Source organism: Ursus maritimus, unplaced genomic scaffold (genome assembly GCF_017311325.1).
Source record: "Ursus maritimus isolate PB19 unplaced genomic scaffold, ASM1731132v1 scaffold_1, whole genome shotgun sequence".
Lineage (NCBI taxonomy): Eukaryota > Metazoa > Chordata > Mammalia > Carnivora > Ursidae > Ursus > Ursus maritimus.
This window is the reverse complement of record NW_024423343.1, coordinates 81,794,447-81,815,321: the sequence shown is the minus strand read 5'-3', so window position 1 is coordinate 81,815,321 and position 20,875 is coordinate 81,794,447. Positions and strand designations below refer to the sequence as shown.

Sequence of the window (20,875 nt, the reverse complement as noted above, 5' to 3'; positions counted from 1 at the left end):
CATTCTTGGATCTACTGTTCCTGACAAGATCTCTGCTTGGAATTTTGCCAATTTCATGAGAAATTCATTGGTTTTTATCATTGAATCACTCAGATATGATTACCTAAAATTTATTATTTGAATCCTCAGTGGGTTCCAGGATCTGTGCTAAAATGTAGGGATATAGTAGTGATAAAACAGAATGTGCTATCTACCTCCCTGGGGCTTACAAGCTAGTGCGCAAGGCTGGCGTTAGATATGTGATGAGTATAGCGTTGGATGCTGCAAAGGGCCATGACATAGGGTTATGGATGTGTATGTCCAGATACCTACCCTAATCTGGAAGATTCAGGAATGGCTTCTGGTGAAACAATGTTTAAGCAGAGACCAGAAATAGGAATTTGCTAAGTGAAATGTGCAGAAGAACATTTAAGCAGAAACAGACACGTATATAAAGATCAAAAATACGGTGGATTAGAGAAAAATAAAAATCATGATGGCTGAACTGTAAATGGGGCTGTACCTGTTTGATTTTTTTTTTTTTTATTGCCCAGGAACTTGCCATGATTACCTGCCCTGCTTTATTTCCACTTATGTCCATTCCACTGTTCCTATTACATTGTTATCTGAGGCCATGGTATGAATATAAGGTATCTTTGAGGGTAATCAGCAAAGAAACAGGAATCAAAAGCAGAGTGTGGTGAGAAGCTAAATTAGGTGTTCTGAGTTAGCAGTACGTCAGTGGATTAGGTTTGCAGTGGGAAATGTTCTATAAAAAAGAATAGCCGGAGACCCTCACTGTGAGGGATAGAGTGGGCAATGCTGAGGACTTAAGAGAACTCACCATTAGTGAGGTTAGACCTTGTCAAGCTGAAGCAATCAGAGGAATGAATAGACAAAAATAACTGTTTCCAGTCATATCTTTGTTTGAAACAGAATGTTCACATTTAAGTTTAATATGTGTTTCTAAATTTATTCTTAACATATTTTTTCACGTTTCTTTAAAAGTTAAGAATGTCATTAAAATGTGGAGCTCAATCATGTAGTGTTGTCTGGGCCTTTCTGATTGTGATATTTAGATGAATCCTTATGTTGTACATATTACGGGTGATAGCAATGGGACTCCTTGTCACTCATTTTCCTTGGTCGGAAGCGGGAGCTAGTAAGTGCACAATGTCACTCGGTGCTTACGCCCTTAAGTTCTTCAAACCAGCAGAGAAGTAGGTGTGGGAAGCAAGGGTGGAGTTACTCTTTCAGGTCTTCTCCAGGATTTCCGGGGCGAGACAGAGGATGCCGCCTGGAGCGGATGGGAGTTGCAGAACAACAGTGTGATTCAAATCATTAACGTGGACAGAAAGAGTTGGAGGCTAGAATAAGAGGCATATTAAGGAGGGAGAATAAGTTTGTCTCTGATCAAAGCTCAGCTCTCATCTTGAAGACTTCATGGTTACTTGCTATGTGTGATCATTTTAGCCTGCACAGACCTGTTCCATATTTGAATAGACTCAACTTAAGTCTTTTTCTAATCAGAAGGCGGATGAGTGAGCTCAAATACCAAATTTAGGAATAGTGGAGAATTCATCAAAACATTTCCACAAATTTGAATCAATCTGGGCCTCTTTGGTTATTTTAGGTTATTTATATAACTAATTTATATAACCTAATAAAAAGGTTATTTTATATAAGCTTTCGTATCGGAGAGAAACACAGACACCACTCCAAACCTCTCCTTGAAGGGGTAGCAAGAAGGGTTAGGTTAAAGAAAAAAAAAAAAAAAGAGGGGTTAGGCAGCCTCCAGCCTTCAAAATGACCCCCAGTGATCCTCGTCTCATGTTGTGTGTGCCCTTTCGTAATGAACTCCCTCTGAGTGTGGGTAGACCTAGTGACTCACTTCTAAGAAAAAGAATATTGCAAAGATGTTGGGATGTTTCTCATAAGATCAAACATGCAATTAGCCAGCAATTGCACCACTGGGCATTTATTACAGAGAAATTGCAACTTCTGATCAAAAACCTGTACGCAAATGTGCAGAACAACTTTAATCATAATACTAAAAAACTGGCATCAATCCAGATGTCCTCCCACAGGTGGATGGTGACACGAGCAGTGTCAAGAGGTACTATGGAATATAAGTCAGCAATAATCAGAAACAAACTGTTGACATAAACAATTTGGAAGAATATCCAGAAAATTATGATGAGTAAAAAAGTCAACCACAAAAGGCTGCATACTGTATGATATGACAAAATTTTGAAATGACAAAATTACAGAAGTAAACAGAGTAGTGGATGCTAGGGATAAGGGGGACAGTAAGATGGGGAGAAAAAAGTGGGTCTGATTATAAAAGGACAACATAAGAGATAATTGTGTTGATAAAACCATTTGTTATCTTGAATGTGGTGGTGGATACAAAAATTTACCCGGATGATAAAATTGTGATGAATTCCACACACAGGCAATAAAGTATAAGTGAAACTGGAGAACTCTGAATGAGATTAACAGATTATGTCAATGTCCATAATCTGGATGTGACATTTCATTGTAGTTTTGCACTGGGGAAACTGGATAAAGGGTACACGAGATCTCTCTGCGGAATCGCTTACAAACTGCATGTCATTCTACAATACAAATTTCAATTAAAAAACTGATGGGATGTCACCTTTAAGATCAGCTTACAAAAAGACCTGTTACTTCTCTCTGTTTCTTGCTGTCTCTCTTTATCTCTGTCTCTGTCTGTCTCTCTTAGCCCTCGTTCTGGGGGACACCAGCTGCTGTGTTGTGAGTAGTCCTATGTGAAAGCACATACATCAAAAATGTACGTCTCCAGCCAACAGCCAGCAAGAGCCAGTGTCCCACGAACAGCTCCATAAGTCATTTTAGAAATAGATCTTCAGAGGTCTGCCAACAGCCATGGGAATGAGCTTGACCGAAGAAGCTCCCTCCGTCAAATTTCGGGGTGACTGCAGCCCATGGCCATTTCCTGAACGCGGCCTTATGAGTGACCCTGAGCTGAGGGACCCGGATAAGCCGAGTCAGGGTTCATGGCCGCAGGAACTGTGAGACACTGAACAATTGCTGTTTAAAGCGGCTGAGTTTTGGGGTAATCTGTTAGGCAGTAGAGGATAACGAAGGGAAGAATCACACAACTGAGAGTGACAGATCCTAGAAGTTGTCTTCATTAGGTTTTCACAGTGTCTGACAGGATGGCAGGGCCCCCATTCTCCCTCTTCTCTTCAGCCGCACCTGTAAACACAAACAAGCAAGCAGCAGCCCCATGGGAGTGTACTCTGTCTGCTCCAACCCTACACCATCCTGCTTTTAGCCCGCAAGGCTGACAGGTGGGGCTCCCCTGCTCCTTGGTTTTTGGGGGTTGGTTCCGTGGGAAACAGTCTCAGGAGATTGGAGGGAAGGGGGAGAGTGAAGTTAGGGTCCTATTTTTTGGCTCCCTTCCTGAAAGGTCACCTCGAACAGGCCATATGGATGGAGCAGCCTGGGGGCCTGGACTCCGGACTCTCCCTCTTCTGTTCTGCTCCGCTCAGGGCCAGGGGCGAGTCATATCTCTGGCGCTGTCAGGGCTGAGTTCTTGCACTAGCCCTGTGCTTGCACTCCGCTCCGAGCCCACACCTCTGTCAAGTCACTGGCCAAGCATCCCACCTTCGTAATGCCGTCTGCTCTTTAGTGAGACTCATTGGTGTTTCCATCTGACTCCCCTTTTTCTACCTTTGGCCCCTTCCCTTCCACCAAAAGACCTGTTTCACCTTTGCTTTTCCCTGGCTTTACCGTGGTGTTCTAATGTTAATCGATTTGGTTTCCCCAATTTTCTTTTTTTTTTTTAATGATTTTTTATTATATTGTGTTAGTCACCATACAGTACATCCCCGGATTCCGACGCAGTTCGATGCTTCATTAGTTGGGCGTATAACAGCCAGTGCACCTGCTACGTGCCCCATAGCTACCCATCACCGGTCTATTCCCAAATCCCCACCACCCTCTGAGGCCCCAGTTTGTTTTCATAAGTCCATAGTCTCTCATGTTTCATTCCCCTCTTATTACCCCTCACCTGCTTTATCCCTTCTTTCCCCTACTGATCATCCTAGTTTTATGAATTCCATAGATGGAGAAATCATATGATAATTGTACTTTCTCTCTGCTGACTTATTCTTAGCCATTTTCCTCCAGGTGCGATCCATATTGCAGGCAAAAATGTTGAAAATTCGGTTCTTTCTGAAATAAGGGCGTAAATATTCCTATTGTATATATGACATTTCAGCTCTTATGGCTCATTCAGTCTGTTTTGGAAGAAAAGCATCTCGGCTCCTTCCACGATTTAGCTTATTGTGACAATGCAGCTATGAAACATTGTGCATATGGCCCTTCTCTTCACTACGTCTGTATCTTTGGGGTAAATACCCAGATTGCAATGGCTGACCATATGGTAGCTCAATTTTTAACTTTTAAAGGACTCCTCACTGTTTTCCAGAGTGGCTGTACCAATCTCGCATTCCCCAACAATGTGAGGGATCCCTTTCTCCACATCCTCCAACAATTGTTGTTTCTTGCCTTGTCTATTTTTGCCGTTCTAACTGGCATAAGGTGGTATCTCAGTGTGGTTTTGATTTGAATTTCCTTGATGGCTAGTGATTTTGAGCATTTTTTCATGTGTCTGTTAGCCATTTGTATGTCTTCATTGGAAAAGTGTCTGTTCATATCTTCTGCCCATTTTTTGATTTATTTGTTTCTCGTGTATTGAGTTTGAGAAGTTCTTTGTAGATCTTGGATACCAGTCCTTTATCTGTAGTGTCCTTTGCAAATATATTCTCCCATTCCGTGGGCTGCCTCTTAGTTTTTTTGACTGTTTCCTTGGCTGTGCAGAAGCTTTTTATCTTGATGAAGTCCCATAAGTTCATTTTACTTTTGTTTCTCTTGCCTTTGGAGATGTGTCATGAAAAAGGTTGCTTTGGCCGATGTCGTAGAGGTTGCTGTCTATGTTCTCCTCTAGGATTTTGATTCAGGTCCCAGAATTGAGCACGGCAAGGAGTCTTACTTAGAAGGCAGCAATGAGCAAGCAGTTGCAAAGCTATTCTTATTTTCATCTAGGGCCACCTTTTAAGGGGGTGCAGAGTTTGTGTGGCAGAAAGATCTCCAGAAAGAAGGCGCAACTGAGGGTTAAACTGCTCTCCACCTGCCAGGCGCTGGAGCAGGGCAGCCCTTGAGTCGAGAAGGCGTAGGTTCTTCTTAAGACACCTTCTGCTGGCCAGCTTGTGCTCCCGGAGCGCTCCCTGTGCTGCCCGGAGGCGATCCTCTTTCTAGAGAGCGCCAAGGGCATTCTATGCTCTCTGCGGCTCTGCTTTTGGCTCTGTTACACTAGGATGATCATTTATAATATCCCAAAAATATGCACTAGGACAGAATTCCTTCAAACAAACGGAAAGAGTTTTTGGATCAGGATATGCGCTTTTTATGGATAGGAGGCTAAAGGGGACGTTCGCATTCTGCTTCGGTAAAAATAACCGCTGTGCTTCCCTTTGGTTGGCAAGTTTTCCTTCACTTGTAATATCCCTGTGTTCATCAGCTATCAGATTTCTGTAGCCTGTTGAATGGCCGCCAACATGATTGGGCTTCGATGAAAACACGAAATTAAGCCATAACGTAAGATATTTTTAAAGCTAATTTGGCATCTCGGTTGCACCAAAGCCCAATGCGTTTAGAGTTCCTCTCAGACAAATAATGGACCCTCGAGGACTTATCCGTTGCACAAAATTCAAAGGCCGGTGACAAAGACGGACAGTTTAAGTATATATACAAAATGTCATATTTGAAAAGCGTTAAGGAGTTTGAAGAGAAGCTTATCTGTGAATTATCTGGAAACTGAACACCTCTCCTTCACTCCTTCACTCACAGCATGGTCCCCGCGACTGTCCTAGGGTACACTGGACTTTGAGGTACCAGAGTCCCCATGCTTTCTGCAACAATGAATCGACTTCCTTCAGCGCCGGGTCTGCAGGGCGTGGAACGAGGATGGCCGTTCTCAGGGCAGCAGAGGCTCGTTTCTGTGAAAGGGTGCCTGCGGGCGTCCTGTGACATGGGTCTCTCGGTGGAGCTGAGCTTTTCCCATGTGGCCTAACCAGAAGGTACTGTGAAAGTTACTGGGCAATGATTTAATTAGGTCTGACTCTGTGATGATTAAACTGGTTCGGTATCAGCTTTCCTTGAGTTAAAAATATGGCACAGTTTTACTTTTTCTAAATACTCTCTGTGTAAACATTTAATTTCTTGAATTTCTAAATGTTGGACATATTCTCATTAAAATTGCACTTTACTATCATCTCTGCTGTTGGATAAATGTATTATAAAAATATCAGGTTTTGGAAAGATTATTTTAATCTCTGATGTGTATTATGTGAAATATTTGACTTGTAAGGCAGGTAATGAGAAGATGCCATTCTGTATATTACTGTAATATAAGTAGCACTTTGTATTAAAAATAAATAAATATAAATGGAAATAGGGTAATCATTGAAAGCACAACATTTCTCAAACACAGAATATAATAAAGCTCATTCAAAATGTATGGTTTTATCCTCCCAACCTAAAGAAATATATTCTCTCTTATTTAGCTTTTAAAATAAAATAATGTGGTAGACAGAAAAATGTTGTGCACGTAGAGCTTCCAAGATTTTTATGGACATTTATTTATAAATATATACAAACATTCTTTTTTCTATATTTTCTCCTTGTTGGCCAGTTGCAAACTGATCACTTACAATTGTACTTGAGTGCTTAGTGACCAGAAAATTTACAAATGCTGCTGCTGCCAGAGAAGCTGGAAATGTACAAGCAGATTGAAGGAAATACTACAGGCGAAAATTAGCCATCATTAGTTACCCCTGCTAATATTGCAGAAAATTGGAATGCTTGCCTCACTGAGAATTGGAAACATTTCTAAAGTTTATTTAGAACAATGGAAAAGACTTTTATAGATACATATGTATAATTATTTTATGACAGTGTGCTGTTATACTTTGCAACTATATTTTAAAATTTATGTGTACACAATAGAGCTAAGGTTTTTTTTTTTTTAATCTCACGAACTTTTCGTTTGCATTTTATGACTATATAATTGAAATCTTATAGAAAGGCGAAAGTTTTAGATTGTAAATGCTGGAATACAACTGTCATACTGATTTGTAGGTTAACTGTCATGCAATTGTCACAATTAAAATCTTTCCTCCTAACCTATCTTTAGTTAGTTATCAATAAAACATTAGGCAATCAGTGTTCTTGAGAAACTAAACAGAATTACAATTTAGGATTCAGCTGGAAAATATATTTATTGAACACATACTATGTTCAATGGCATTATTTTAGGTCTTTGAAGAATTCAGAAATAAATTAGAGGGAGTATATTATCCAGTGAGGGAGAGATTTATCAATAACCAAAATGTTCCGCAGAATGTTCTAAATGTTCTCATGGAGGTGAGTGGGTGATGACAATGTTAAGAAAACAATTTTTTATATTGCTTCATGTATTTCCTTTGTCTTCGTAGGCTTTACTTTTTGCCATATAATGACCTCCTTCTGTCCCAGACTTCTCTCTCGGTATTTGAAAAGAAGAAGAGAGATACAGAGACAGAGACAGAGAGATGGCATTGTGAGTCAAAATAAATGTTTTTAAAAACAAACAAATATATACACGTATATATATTTGCGTATGTGTGTGTGTTTTGTTGTTGTTTTTGTTTTGGGAGAAACCATAGCTGATTCCTACTATATATTACTTTTTTTCCCCTCTTGTGTCACTAATGAATATATACTTTTCTTGATATTTTCAGTGTTTATGCTTACAGATGACCTTACTGTCAATATCTCTGTCAAGTACATTTCCTCAACACCTGTTATAAAATGCTACAGGCTTCCATGCACATGTGATACCATATTGGAATGATCCAGTTCATTTGACAAAATGCAAATAGGTAGAATACATGTTGCCTAACATATTTAAGCAGCATTATATTTTGATCAAGGGAGACTTTGGGAAGATTTTGGATGGCATAACATATAAAGATTCTTTCAGCATTCTTATTATTGAAACCAATAGACCAAAGAGATGCTATTGAAAAACATGCCCTTCTTGGTTAAAGATAATGCTGAGACATATGATAAAAGATGTGTAATTAAATTACAGTTTTCACATAACCATCGCACATAAATCCATATCCATATATCTATAAGTGGATAGGCATATTATTTTTTAAGACATACGGATTTTTAGTTCACTCTAAATCTTTTTGGAAGAGTTTTTTGATTCATAAGTTTCCATAAAGAAATTAAAATGAGAAAATGGAAGATATTTTGTAGGAATTTTCATGTTGAAGTTTTCCTGTATACAGAAAAGCCAGGAAGCATTTAACACCACTAGCACGGAACTGGTAAAAGTTCTGTCAATCATTGATTTCTTACACTGTTAGTGTGGAACAGATTTCACGTAATATAGAATAGAAAGAAATTATGAAGAGTTTATTGCTTAACTACTGAGCCACCCGGGCACCCCTGGCCTTGTGGATTTATAACTGAGTAAGACTCAGTTCCTATCTTCAAAGAATTTTTGTTACACGCAAACACACACACACATGCATGTGTGCAGACATACACACCATCTAGCAAAGATTTTTCTCCCACTTTGGTCATAAAGTGATGACCAGAAGAAGGACATAGTTATTTGGGGAGTAAAAAGTAAAAAAAAAAGAAAAAAAATGATACTGCAAAAGTCTCTCTCTTTTTTTTTTTTCCCCTTTCCTTTTAGGACTATACTGTAGTCCCTCTAGTCGCTGTTTTGCTTTCCACTGTCTCAGTTGTCATGGTTGACTGTGGCCCGGAAGCAGATGATCCTCCTTCTGATATGTTGTCACAAGTCAATAGTAGCCTAATGCTATGTCACAATGCTTGTGTCACTCACCTCACTTCACCCCATCATGTGGGTATTTTATTATCTTACATCATCATCATAAGAAGAGTGAATATAATACAATAAGATATTTTGAGAGACAGAAACCACATTCACACAACTTTTATTCAGTATATTGTTATGATGGTTATATTTTATTATTAGTTATGGACATTAACCTCTTCTGTGCCTAATTTATAAGTTGCACTTTATCATTTATATGTATGTATGTGAAAAACATAGTGTATCTAGGGATTTGGCACTATATGAGGTTTCAGGCATCTCCTGGGGGTCTTGGAACATACCCCCGTCAAATAAGAGGGGGCATATCCTTTTTTTTTCTTAACAGCAGGGGAGCTGAGGACACAGGTGAGATGTTCAGATGCATAGATATAGGTGCAGAGAGCCTTTCCCAGGAGCAGGTACAGAGAACCTGAATGACAGATAATGAATGCCTATTGTGTTGCAAGCCACTAAGGTCAGTACTTAGCACAGTATTATTCTCAAATAGACACAGATGCTAAAGATCACCATCCTTAATAAAGACAATATGACAAATACATGTTTCACCGTAAATACTATATGTTTCCTTAGTGTAAAGCCATGATTCTCTTACTTCTGTATAGAACGGTACACGTATACCATTATGGCAGAGTGTTTGCTTTGAATGTGACTAGATTTATTTTATTGTATTCATCATCCTAGAGTAGCTTGACTTTTACTTTGTGTTGCCAAAACTTACGTCTTCAGTTTGTAATATGTTACTTTCAATGGTTATTGAAAAATAAAATTTGAAAGTCTACGGCATATAATTTTATAAAGATTTTCACCTGTACAACTTGTTGCTTAAATTGTAGGTTTCTGATATCAAGAACTTTTTTTTTATTTGTAGAGGTCATTCAAGTAAATGGTCAATACATGTTGGTTATCTCATTATTTTCTAGTAAGTGTGTCTTTTCATCAAGTAATTACCAGGAAAAGGAAAACCAGCATCTACTGGAAACGCAGAGCTCCAGTGTAATATGACCAGCTCCCTGAGCGTGGTTAGTCTTAGTTCTTTATTTAGTCTTCGAGACTTAGCAAAAATGCAGGCGTGACTATAATACACATCAAATAACAAATTGAGTAAGAAGAAACATAAATAATATTGGATTTATAAGCTGCTCTGCTATCGTTGTTTATACACAGGGCTTAGACTTGATTAGGCGGCACGGGATGATGCAAATGGCCTAACAAATCTCTATTAATTGGGAAAGATTTCTCAAAGGATGTTGATTTTAAATTCCTCTCTGAAGGAGTTGAGTAAGAATATTGGGGAAGAGACTTTTCCAGGTGTTAGCTTGTTTCCATAAAGGAACAAGAAACAAAAATGAGGCATTTTGGAGAGGAAATGCACTTTGGGAGTGTAGTGGGAGGCCCTGAAGCCTGTAAGCAAGATTACTATGTACGAGCTGTGACCAACGATGGATTTGGTTAGGGTTTGGGCAACCGGGTGGCTGCTGTGATGGCAATTATATAAGGGGAGCAATTTGTAATGGAAAACCCAACGAGATGATAAAATGAGTCAGTGTTGCGGCAATGATCGTGTTGGTGACGGTGACACATACACACACATTATATGGGTCTCGGTTTATAAAATTCTCCCACTTCTTTTTTTCTTTTTAATTTTCAGAAAATCCACTATTTAAGGCAATTATTAAGACCTTTTAAAAGATAGATACATATGGAACGGCTTATGTCAAAAATTCAGAAATATGTAATAGAGAAGGGAACTGAACCCAGATTTTCTAACATCTGATTCAAGGCTCTTTTGGAGAGAAAATAGCAATGCTTGCTAATCTAGCAGCTGGGTAAGATGACTTTGCTAAGGTTGGCGATTCATTTATTCCTGTATAATGTCATTATCAACCAGAGAACGTGTTGCTGCCTGTTAGGCTTCTTGATACTTCAAATTTGTCTATTTAGAAATCTGGCCAAAAGAAAACCAAGGAATATTTTAATTATCTTCTGGAAGAAAAACTCAGGGCAAATATTAAAGTTTTTACCTCATGAAGTTGTTGTTGTTGTGGTGGTTGTTGTTTTGCCTATTGGTATAAGGATTATTGCAAATGTGCACATTGTATGAATTTTCACCAAGGAAAGCCTCCTGAACAGTATAACGACAACCTAATTGTGTTAAGCATTGATTCCAATGGCAAGTTTGCCTGAGTGAAGACTAGAGAATCAGACCCAAGCTTGTACAGAGACTACAATTGGACATTTTAGTGCATGAAAGGCAGGGAAATATCGATGGTTTCAGAGTCCTAAATATATCACCATTTCAAGTCAATTAATAAGGTATGCCTTGAGTTGTAGTCAAATATATGGTCACTTGAGACTATCTCTATGTAGCCACTCTGGGTGTAAGAGAGGAGAAATTGTCATTAAAAATATGCTAACCAACGGTTCCTACCCAGAACACTTTTACTTCTATTTTTAGTTCATGATTTTATCATCAGAATAACTGATAACTGTGCTTTTGGACCCATCCATTCAAGAGAATGATGTTCTTACTGATTAGGATGGTTGCATAGAGGAGATTTGTTGTTGTCTATTCTGAGTGTGAGCTGTGCCAGCCTTGAAATATTTGGTGTAGCGAGAACAGTACATGGTTTATGGGTTCACTCTAATGGTATGCAGTTCCATTCCTCATTTTCCATTGATAGTTAAACCATTAAAGAAACAGTTCACAAGTACCAAATTAAAAGAAGTCGACTTGAATCCACGGCGCATATAAACCATTCTGATTTCCAACTATAATCCGTTCAGAAGGCTAAGAATCAGGTTTAATTTGATGATTGGTAAAGGAAGTGCATATCTGAGGCTATCTCCCACAACGTAGACCTTTAGTTCGGTAATTATCATCGGCACATTCTGGCAGACACTATGTGCAATGATGCCCCAATGAGAAAAATCCCCCTCGTCAGTTATACATTTACTAAATGATATTAGAGAAGTTAAAGGGTTCTTAGCATGAATTCACCTCAAGAAGCCTAAAATTAGACTGACTTTTTGTGCCGAGAAATAGAAAATGAACTAATTATTCAGCATGGAATGACCAAAAATATTGCAAAAGCATTTCTTGCAATTCCAGAATGTAATGGGGTGTATTGTTCATTATAAAAGATCATTGTTCTGACGAACTTTTCCAAAGTTGTATAAGCTTGAGGCTACTTGTGTTCACAGTCACAGCTTCTGTTGTCCACCATGAGCTTAGTTCTATGTTACTGTTCTGGAACTTTGTTTTTTATCATGAAGTAATCAGTTAATAATTTATATTTCAGTTCATTGGATCCCAAAACCAATGTTTGGCTGATTATAGAAGCAATATTCAGGAGAAATAGCAGATAGGGAAATAGAATTCAATCTGAACAAACAGCCACTTGAAAAACTAAGATGCTATAAACGATAGGATTTTTTAAAAAATCTGGAATCTCCATCTCATTGATATTGTTTAAGGATATTTCTGTAGTGACTCAGAGACGCTTGCATGTCCTTATGCACAAAGCTGTTTATTTCATACCAAATTATGAGCTACAGATGATTTTTCAAGTTTTTTTTTTCCTCCTAGACATTTAGCAAAACCTGGTCACAAATAAGCTTTGGAGCAGACGATTTTTCTTATTGGTGATTTAGATTGGATCTGAGGAAACAAAGGGTAATTTATAACTTTAATTTTCTAAAAGCATGTGAATTGAATATGCTAGGATTCAATAATGCTACTGTGATGCTTAACTCCAGCTGTATCTGTCTTTGTGAATGGTGATTAAAAAGGCAAATTTGCTTACATCTTTCCTTGCTGACACTGAGGTCATTGCTTTATGGGTTTGCTTTCATTTGCTCATCCATAGTAATTTCTATTTTTGGCTACTCTTGCAAAAAATCAGATGTCCTGGATCAAAATAGATATTCTCCTAGTGCATTTGTAACACCAGGCAAAAGCTATAGTATACGGGGGGGAAAAAAAAAGGAAGAAGAAGAAGAGGAAGAGGATTATGGCTGGTTTCATCATAAAACATAACCAAAAACATTATGATATTTAGCATGGAGAAAACATTCCACACGCTGCTTTTTGTTACCACATAAAAATGCCTTTATAATGGTCATTCCTTGACATGAAGTCTTTATAAAAGAAATAATTTATTGCCTTACCTGTAACTGTAATAATGACTAAATCATTAAAAAAAAAAAAAAAGTCTAGTAGCTCTTTCAGAGTAAATCTTCCACAACTTGCTACAGTGCTAATCGTAAGCATGTTATACAGTAAGTTAGCCTGAAGCGAAGTTAAGCTGGCAGATTAGGACTGTAATATAGTATCAGGACTCATAAATCAAGCGTGCTTGCAGATTTCCTTTCACTTACTGCTCCTTCTTACAGTTCAGACAAGTCATAATTACACATCAGTAGGCATTGTGAACAGAGGAATGAGCTACAACATAACGCACAATAAACCCTGTCATATAAAAGCAAACTGGATAAAATAACAGAAGCAATACTCCATTTTACAACATCACACTAAAGAATTACACCGTGCCATTGTGTATTATTCTGATCAATCATGAATCCATCCACAATTGACAGCTCAGTGGGCAAAAATTTCCCATTGAAGAATAGTTTCCCGTTTTATTATTTTCTTGTTTGATTATACACATTAAGTACAAGACCGTGTGTGATTCTGAAAAGCCACAGGTACATAATATAACACTGCCCTGCACACATTGCAATTAAATAAATTCTGCTAATGCTCTTTTAAAGCTTTCTTTTATTAGACATGCTTAAAATAATTCATACTGGATGAACTGTAAGTGGTTCTTTATTCATGTTTTATTAGTATTATAATTTTGAGTAATTATTCAGGTATTCTTGTTACCTTAGACCAAAGAGATGTTGACTCTGAAGTCTTTTCTGTTATTTTCAGGCTTAGATGATATTACCACTAAGCTCAAAGGACCCTCTTTTATCACTAGGTTTGAGCCGAACATTGAAAATGGGATTTAATGAAACATGAGCAAATATTGGTTGTTTCAATTCCAATAAAACATTTAAGAGAACTAATAAATGTAAGGTAATTGTTGAATGCTAATCTAAAATTGCTACTACCGGTCTTATTTTATATTTGGAACTCAGCAGGTGTTGGGGGGATATATTTTTCACATTACTCATCAAATATAGTTTTGAAAGGGACTAAGGTGTAAAAACCTACTTTACACCCGTAAGAATTTAATTATGGTTAATATATTAATGATATCAGAAATATAGAGAGAATAATTTTAGAGCCAGAGAGTAAAGTATATGCCTGGAATTTCCTTCCAGACGTTATTGGGTCCACATTTTAACTATTATTTACGTGTACATAAAGGAGATCCTATTGAAAAATGAGGAGTTCGAATAACTACTTTTACTTTAATTACTTATTTTGATTTTTTTTTCTCCATAGGATACTGTTTTATGGCTATTAAAGAATTTAGACAAAAGGAATGGACGAGAGAATTGAAGACAATTGAGTGTGATTTAAGCATATTTTCACCAAACACCAGTGACCTTGGAACCAGAAGGCCTGAGTTGAGGTTTGAGCTGACCTAGGCTCCACCATGTCCTCAAGGGGCAGAGCCATATTTTTGATGTCTATCCACAAAATCTAATACTGTGTTTGGGGCATCGTTTTCATTTTATCCAGAAAAAATTCCCTATACCCTTCTGTTCCCAGAAGAGTCTGTGCTAACCTCTAACATAGCAATTAACTTGTTGCATTATAATTGTCTGTTTACTTGTCTTTTTTTGAGGTCAGAACAGAGTCTTATTTAACATTCTGTACCCATGATTAAAGGGTAGAGCTGATTGACATAGAGTTGAAACTCAAATATTTGTTTAGTCTTGACTCAATAATAATGATATCAGCAATATTTATTGATAGCGTAGTGTATGCCAGGCACTGTGATACATGCTTTATAAACTAGATCTCATTTAATCCTCAGGAAAACTTGATATATATTTTACTATTGTCATTCCAATTTTGTGTATGTGGAAACTTCCTGAAGTTACACAGCTATTGAATGAGGACCCAGGATCTTAACCCAGCAGTCCAATTCCAGAGGCCCTCCTGGTAACTATGCCTCATTCCCTATCATCTTGGTCAGCCCCTTAATCTTTCATAATCTTAGTAAGTTTAATTTTCTCTTCCATAAGGAGGTTCTGATAAAAATTCTTGAGGTCAAAGCTTGATTCTGTGGTAAGCCTTATGCTAGCCAGCATGGAACCCCATTGGCGTCTGTACTAAGAACATCTCAACATAGGGGCTTGATATGGACAGATTTGCAGCAGCATCTCCTAGGATTTGCTTGCATCTTTCCTTCCTGACACTGAGGATATTGCTTTATGGGTTTGTTTTCATTTACTAATCATCTAGTGTTTGTTCTGTTCTTTGTTTTGTCTTTTTCTTGTTCAGAACTTCTGAAAATCGTAGGTAGCCTTCCAAAAGGCTAATGAACTATTTCTCTAGTACAGATGAATGGGTGCTCTTTGAGTTCCAGAGTTGAAGGCTGCAGTGATTTTTTGGTAGGATTAGGCCACAATAATTTCTTACATTATTGGCTTGCTTTATTGAGAACATGGAAATGATGGTGCCTGTCCTACCTCAAATAATATTTAATTGAGATTGGATCAACTAGTCCATTGCGGCTCCATCTGTCAATTAAGTGGGGATAAGAGTAAGAAATTGGTAACCTGGCACTGTGCCTAAATTAAAACACTTGGTTGATCAAGTATTTAACACTTTATCTCTTGGTTCGTTATTGTTGAAATGAGACCTTAAGGGAATGAGGGAATTCTATGAAAGCACAGAGCAGACCTAAATTCAAGAGAGGCAGAAGACTTCTGAACAGAAATTTTAACGGATAATTCTGAACAGAAATTTTTAAGTGTATGTACTTAAAATGTCTTCCAGTCCAAACATTTCATTTAGGAACTCTCACCTCTTTCCTATTGTGAAGCTTTTTTATCAGCCGCTAGTAAATAGCCCCATGGAAATGGTAACTTTATTACATACATTTTTTTCTTTGATTAGTTGTATAACTGAAATTAACAAAAGGTGACAGAAAATGAGGATAAAAGGAGGGACAAAAAGACCTTATTAGGTTTTATTATCTACAAACTCAGAAGACAACACTTAAATAATCTAGAAGCCTCCATCTCTCTTCATATACATACCCACAGTTAATTTATTAGAAATTACACAATACTAAGATCAACAGCTTAAGTTATGTATTGTTTGACTCTTATCTATTAAAGTGTAGATCAAGTCAACAATATTGAATTAGTTAAAATTGACAACAGATCAGACATTTCTTAATAAGGAAACAGAGAAGGTGATGGAGATCTAAATAATTTCAAATGCAGAAAGTGAGTAAAAAGGGATTAGCAGCTTTGTCATGCTGAGAGGTGGCAGAACATAATTTTGTCTTTAACTTGAAATGTTGCTAACATCAGGACAAATTAGTATAAAAAGTCTTATATGAGACATCTGTTAACTTGGTCAGCCAAATTAGGAAAAAATTTTCCTTTTAATTTCTAAATAGTCATCACTTTTCAATGGGTATCCATGTGGACAGCAAAACTGTATGAAATACAAATACAGTTGAACTTCAACTGTATGAAAAAGACATTTGGGCCATAGAAAATATCTGCTGGAATATATAGATACTGAAATAATGAGTAATTCATAGTTGATTTGCAGTTTGAAGATTATATAAGTATATGCAGCCGTAGGGTTAAAAAGGCTTTTTCTTCTTCATTTATTTTCTTAGAAAATGTTATTATCTAGCCTTTTCAAATAGCAAGTATGCAAATTTATCATGCTTTATGTATGTTGCACCAAAGAATTCTCGACCATTCAATTAATTCTTTTTTTTTTTTCCTTTTTGATTGTCAGCAGCTAAGTATCTTGTGAGAATAGTTCTTTTTTTCTAAGTTGGTTTGTGCAGAGCTCGAACTCCATTTCCTGTGCAAGTCTTTCAGGAATGGGGAAAATAGTGCATCATATGAAAGAAGTTGTTTTCTCCCCTTGGAAATTTAACCCTTTCTTTTTCCTACCTCTTCTCTCCTTTGTAGCTGGAATCTGGAGGAGAGAAAAACATAGGATAACGACTTTGGTGTGAAAATTTGGTGTACTAGGAATTACTTGTTATGTATTGAGAATATTTAGTAGGCATTTGAGTTTATAGTCATTTCAAACTACCCCCAACTTTTATTTACATGGACATCTGTAGGTGTAAAAGGCTGAAATTAAGTCTCTGAAACATAGAATCTCAATTTCAGGAGGAACACTTGAGAGTCATTGGCCTATAGATGATAGTTAAAGCCATGAACCTGAAGGAGACCTTCAAGGGAGTGAGTATAGGTCACAAGGAGAACAGATAACTATGAACAAGTCCTACGGCATCCCGCATTCTGAAGTCGAGGAGAAGAGAAAATCATGAGAGTCCGAGAAGAAGGAAACAGTGAAGGAGGAGGAAAATCAAGGGAGTGTGGCATCTTGGAAGCCACCAAGTGAAGAAAGAACTTCTAGATGAAGCATGACAGAAACTGAGTACTAGGCATTGGACACAGCAATGTGGAGATGATCTATGAACTTGACAAAACAGTGTGTATGGTGTTTCTAATAAAATACCTTATTCAAGTGGGCTTCAGAGAGAATGGGAGTAGGACAACTGGTGGAAGCAAATTTCAACAACACTTAAGAGAAAATTTCCCGTAAAGGGTAGCAAGGTAGTAACTGGAGTAGTAACTGGAAAGGGAAGTAGGGTTTAGAAAGAGATTAAGACGGAATAAATACAGCCGGTTTGTGTAATGGTGGAAGTATGTAGAGAGGCAAAACTGATGCCTGTAAGAGAGAATTGATGGTGTGGTATATTGGGTGAGAGAGATTGGGTCTGGTGTACGGATGGAGGGGTTGACTTCAGATAGAAACACTGTTATATCTATAGCTAAGCCTATGTCTCTATCTATGTTGCTCTATGTATCCACACGTGACATCCATCACACACATATTATTAATAATGGAACTATGTGGTTCCGTTGCTGGTAGGTGGGTAGATGTAGTATTTTGGAGTTTGAGAAAATTTTCTTTTTACCACTTCATGTTTCTCAGCGGAGTGGGAAGCCTGGTAATGTAGTTGAATGTAGGATTGAGATGGGGTGGAGAAATGGATGCAGTAATCTAGCAAAGTGAGATGAGAAAAACATAGCATGTTTGTCTGACAATATTAAGGTTTTTGTTTATGAATTTAAAGCAAGAACAAGTTGCAGGAGTGGTTTGTGTTTTTTATCCAACCATGGGCAGGAATAGAGCAGGAAGTGAGTTAAATTGACCCACCATTGTGGTTTTTGCCAGAGAGTACAAAAAGCAGCAAGTGGGGCAAGGGAATTGGGATTGGAAACAAGGGAATTATTCCACTGACAGACCTTGGAAATCAAGCTGGTAAGGACTGGGGTAATTTCTTGCAACATCTTCCCGAACTGGTGTCCTTGGATGCTTTTTCCTCTTCTTCTCTATCTTCTTTGCTGCCTCTTTGCTGTATGACCTAGTACAGAATGGTTCATTCCCCCCTTTTCTTGGTAGCCTTCACAGGCTACCCATTGTCCTTAGGAGAAAATATAAATGTCTCAGCATTAAACTCCAACTTCAGCTTACACTTCATTTTCCTATACCTTAGGCCATTCTCATTAATACCTGGTTATGGCCTGTTCTTTCGAACAGAGTCTTTTGCCCCATTGTTCTCTTTCCTAGAAATGTCTTTTTCTCATGCTTTTAGTCCCTTTTCATCCTGGGAAACCCAAAGAAAATTCACTGCTTTGTAAAACTTTTCTCATTTTATTTCAAGACACAGATAATTCTCCTTCTTTTATTCCCTTTGCAACCAGTTAATATTTTTTAGGAGACTCACTTTGTATCGTAACATATTATTGACATGTCTAAATCCCTAGAAGTGGTAATTTTGACAGTTATGGGATGGTTATTATTTATATTTTCCATTCCTGTTACTCAAATAATTTCTGGCTTACAGTTATCAGTAGGAAGTTTTATGAATGAGTACATGAATAAACAATCTGAAATGGGAACATATGGTGGTGCAAATGTCCTGTATCTTTGGTAGACAATGGAAGAGTTCGAATTTAATATGGTAGATACAGGTCTTAATCCAAAAAAAGAAGTATGAAATATAAGGTAAACATATGGCAGTTCTGTTTTGGGAGGATTGTGCCATGGTGTCGCAGAGGCTAAAGGGGGAGCACGTCAATTCTAGAAGAAACTAAAGCAGACCTGAAAAGTTAGTGGAGAACCATGTCTCTGGCTTGGGAACCCAGCATTCTTGCAGCTGTTACCACTGTAAGTTGCCGTGTAAATGCCCTCATTCAGCCGGACGTGTGAAATTTTCTGAGGTTGTTTTAACATCCAAGTATCTTGTCCTTGAGTATGTGTGTGGCTGATTGTTCACCTGGAACATTCACAGTCTCTGTTACTACAGCGTCCATCCACTGCTCCTCAGCTTCCCTTCAGAAAAGTGGTGGTGAGGATTTCTTGTTCTACCAACAATAGTTGGGGACTATAAGTAAGGACATGGGTATGGCTGTCTTTGAAAGTACCAGACAAATGTGAAGCATTATTAATTGTCTGAAAGGAGAAAAAAATCTGAAATACTAGTTGCGTTGTAAGAAATGGAAATGTAGGTATGCATTGGCTTTACTTTGTTTATAAATGATTGCTAATTTAATGGGAAAGTAAATATTTATATCAAATCTTTTACTTTAGTCCAAAAAATGCACTCAGAAGGGAAATGAATAATTTTAAGCTTAAGATATTGAATAACTATGGAAAATCTGGTAAGAGTACTAATGATTGGAATGTTCCCACGATAACAGTCTTTTTTTTTTTTTAATGGTAAACGAAGCAGTGAGCCAACAACATACTGAACTTTTCTCAAAGAAGGCAGAATTTAAGCTTTGAAAGAAATTATGTTACTCCAGACAAAGAAATATCCTAAGTAAAATCTAAACATGAAAGAAAGCCAGAGAAGGGAGGTACAGAGAAAGTAAAAGGATGTTTTCCAAAGCTGGAGAATTGATAGGAAAAGAGGAGGGGACAAATGAGCTAAATTGCCCAAACAAATTCATTCAGGGCTCTAGGACTGCAAGGTTGAAAAAAAATATATAGTAATCTGAAAAGCATCCAGTCTGCCTGTATGGCTTCTGTTACCAGACTCATCAATAGGACGTTATGTGTGGTAATTGCAGGCTAAACTTTTGTGTGCCGGTTGAAAGAGAGGTGACCAACTGTAATTTTGAACCTATAGTCTGGTTGTTTGGGCACTTCTCACTATGGCTGACATATATCTGAGTGTAGTCCTTGATTATGGGTCTGGCATGTCGCATTTTCAACCTAAAGTCTTTTAATTCATCTTTGATGTGGCATACATCTTGAAAATAGTAAGAGGTAAAGCAGGAAGGAAGGAAAAATGCTTTCTTTTTGCAGCTCAGTGAAGCATTTAATATGGATAAGAAGAGACAAATATAACAAGTGAAATCTTTAAAGGGGCCAGTTCTCATTAGGAAATTATGCGAAGAGGGAGTCAATAGAAGAAAATATTTAAGTTTGAAATCATAGACACAAGCAGTTTTTAAAATACGTTTATTTTCCTGTGTGATATCCTCAGAGAATTTGACGTTATTTGATGTAAGGGGTGGAGAACCTGTAAGCAGAGAGCTTTTCAATTACAAACACGTGGAACTTTTGCTAGACCCTATGCTGTGACTCGATCTTATAAATGAGATTGTCTCCAAACAAATTTATTGACTAGATGCCTGTGTGCCAGATATGACCACAGCAATGGGGCATTTGTTAACTGTAGTGTTTCAAAA

General features: G+C 37.6%; 1 long non-coding RNA gene across 3 annotated transcripts; it reads left to right on the top strand.

Moving 5' to 3' along the window:
* The first annotated feature begins 5,639 nt into the window (after window positions 1-5,639).
* Window positions 5,640-19,699, top strand: LOC103667702. Of its 3 annotated transcripts, XR_569840.2 has the most exons (6): window positions 5,640-6,110; window positions 7,527-7,630; window positions 12,534-12,620; window positions 14,400-14,529; window positions 14,938-15,065; window positions 17,069-19,699. It is a non-coding gene; the product is annotated as an uncharacterized LOC103667702 (long non-coding RNA). The 3 variants fall into 3 exon arrangements; XR_569839.2 differs by lacking the exon at window positions 14,938-15,065; XR_569841.2 differs by lacking the exons at window positions 12,534-12,620; window positions 14,938-15,065 and having other exon boundaries at window positions 17,069-19,698.
* The last annotated feature ends 1,176 nt before the right edge of the window (window positions 19,700-20,875 follow it).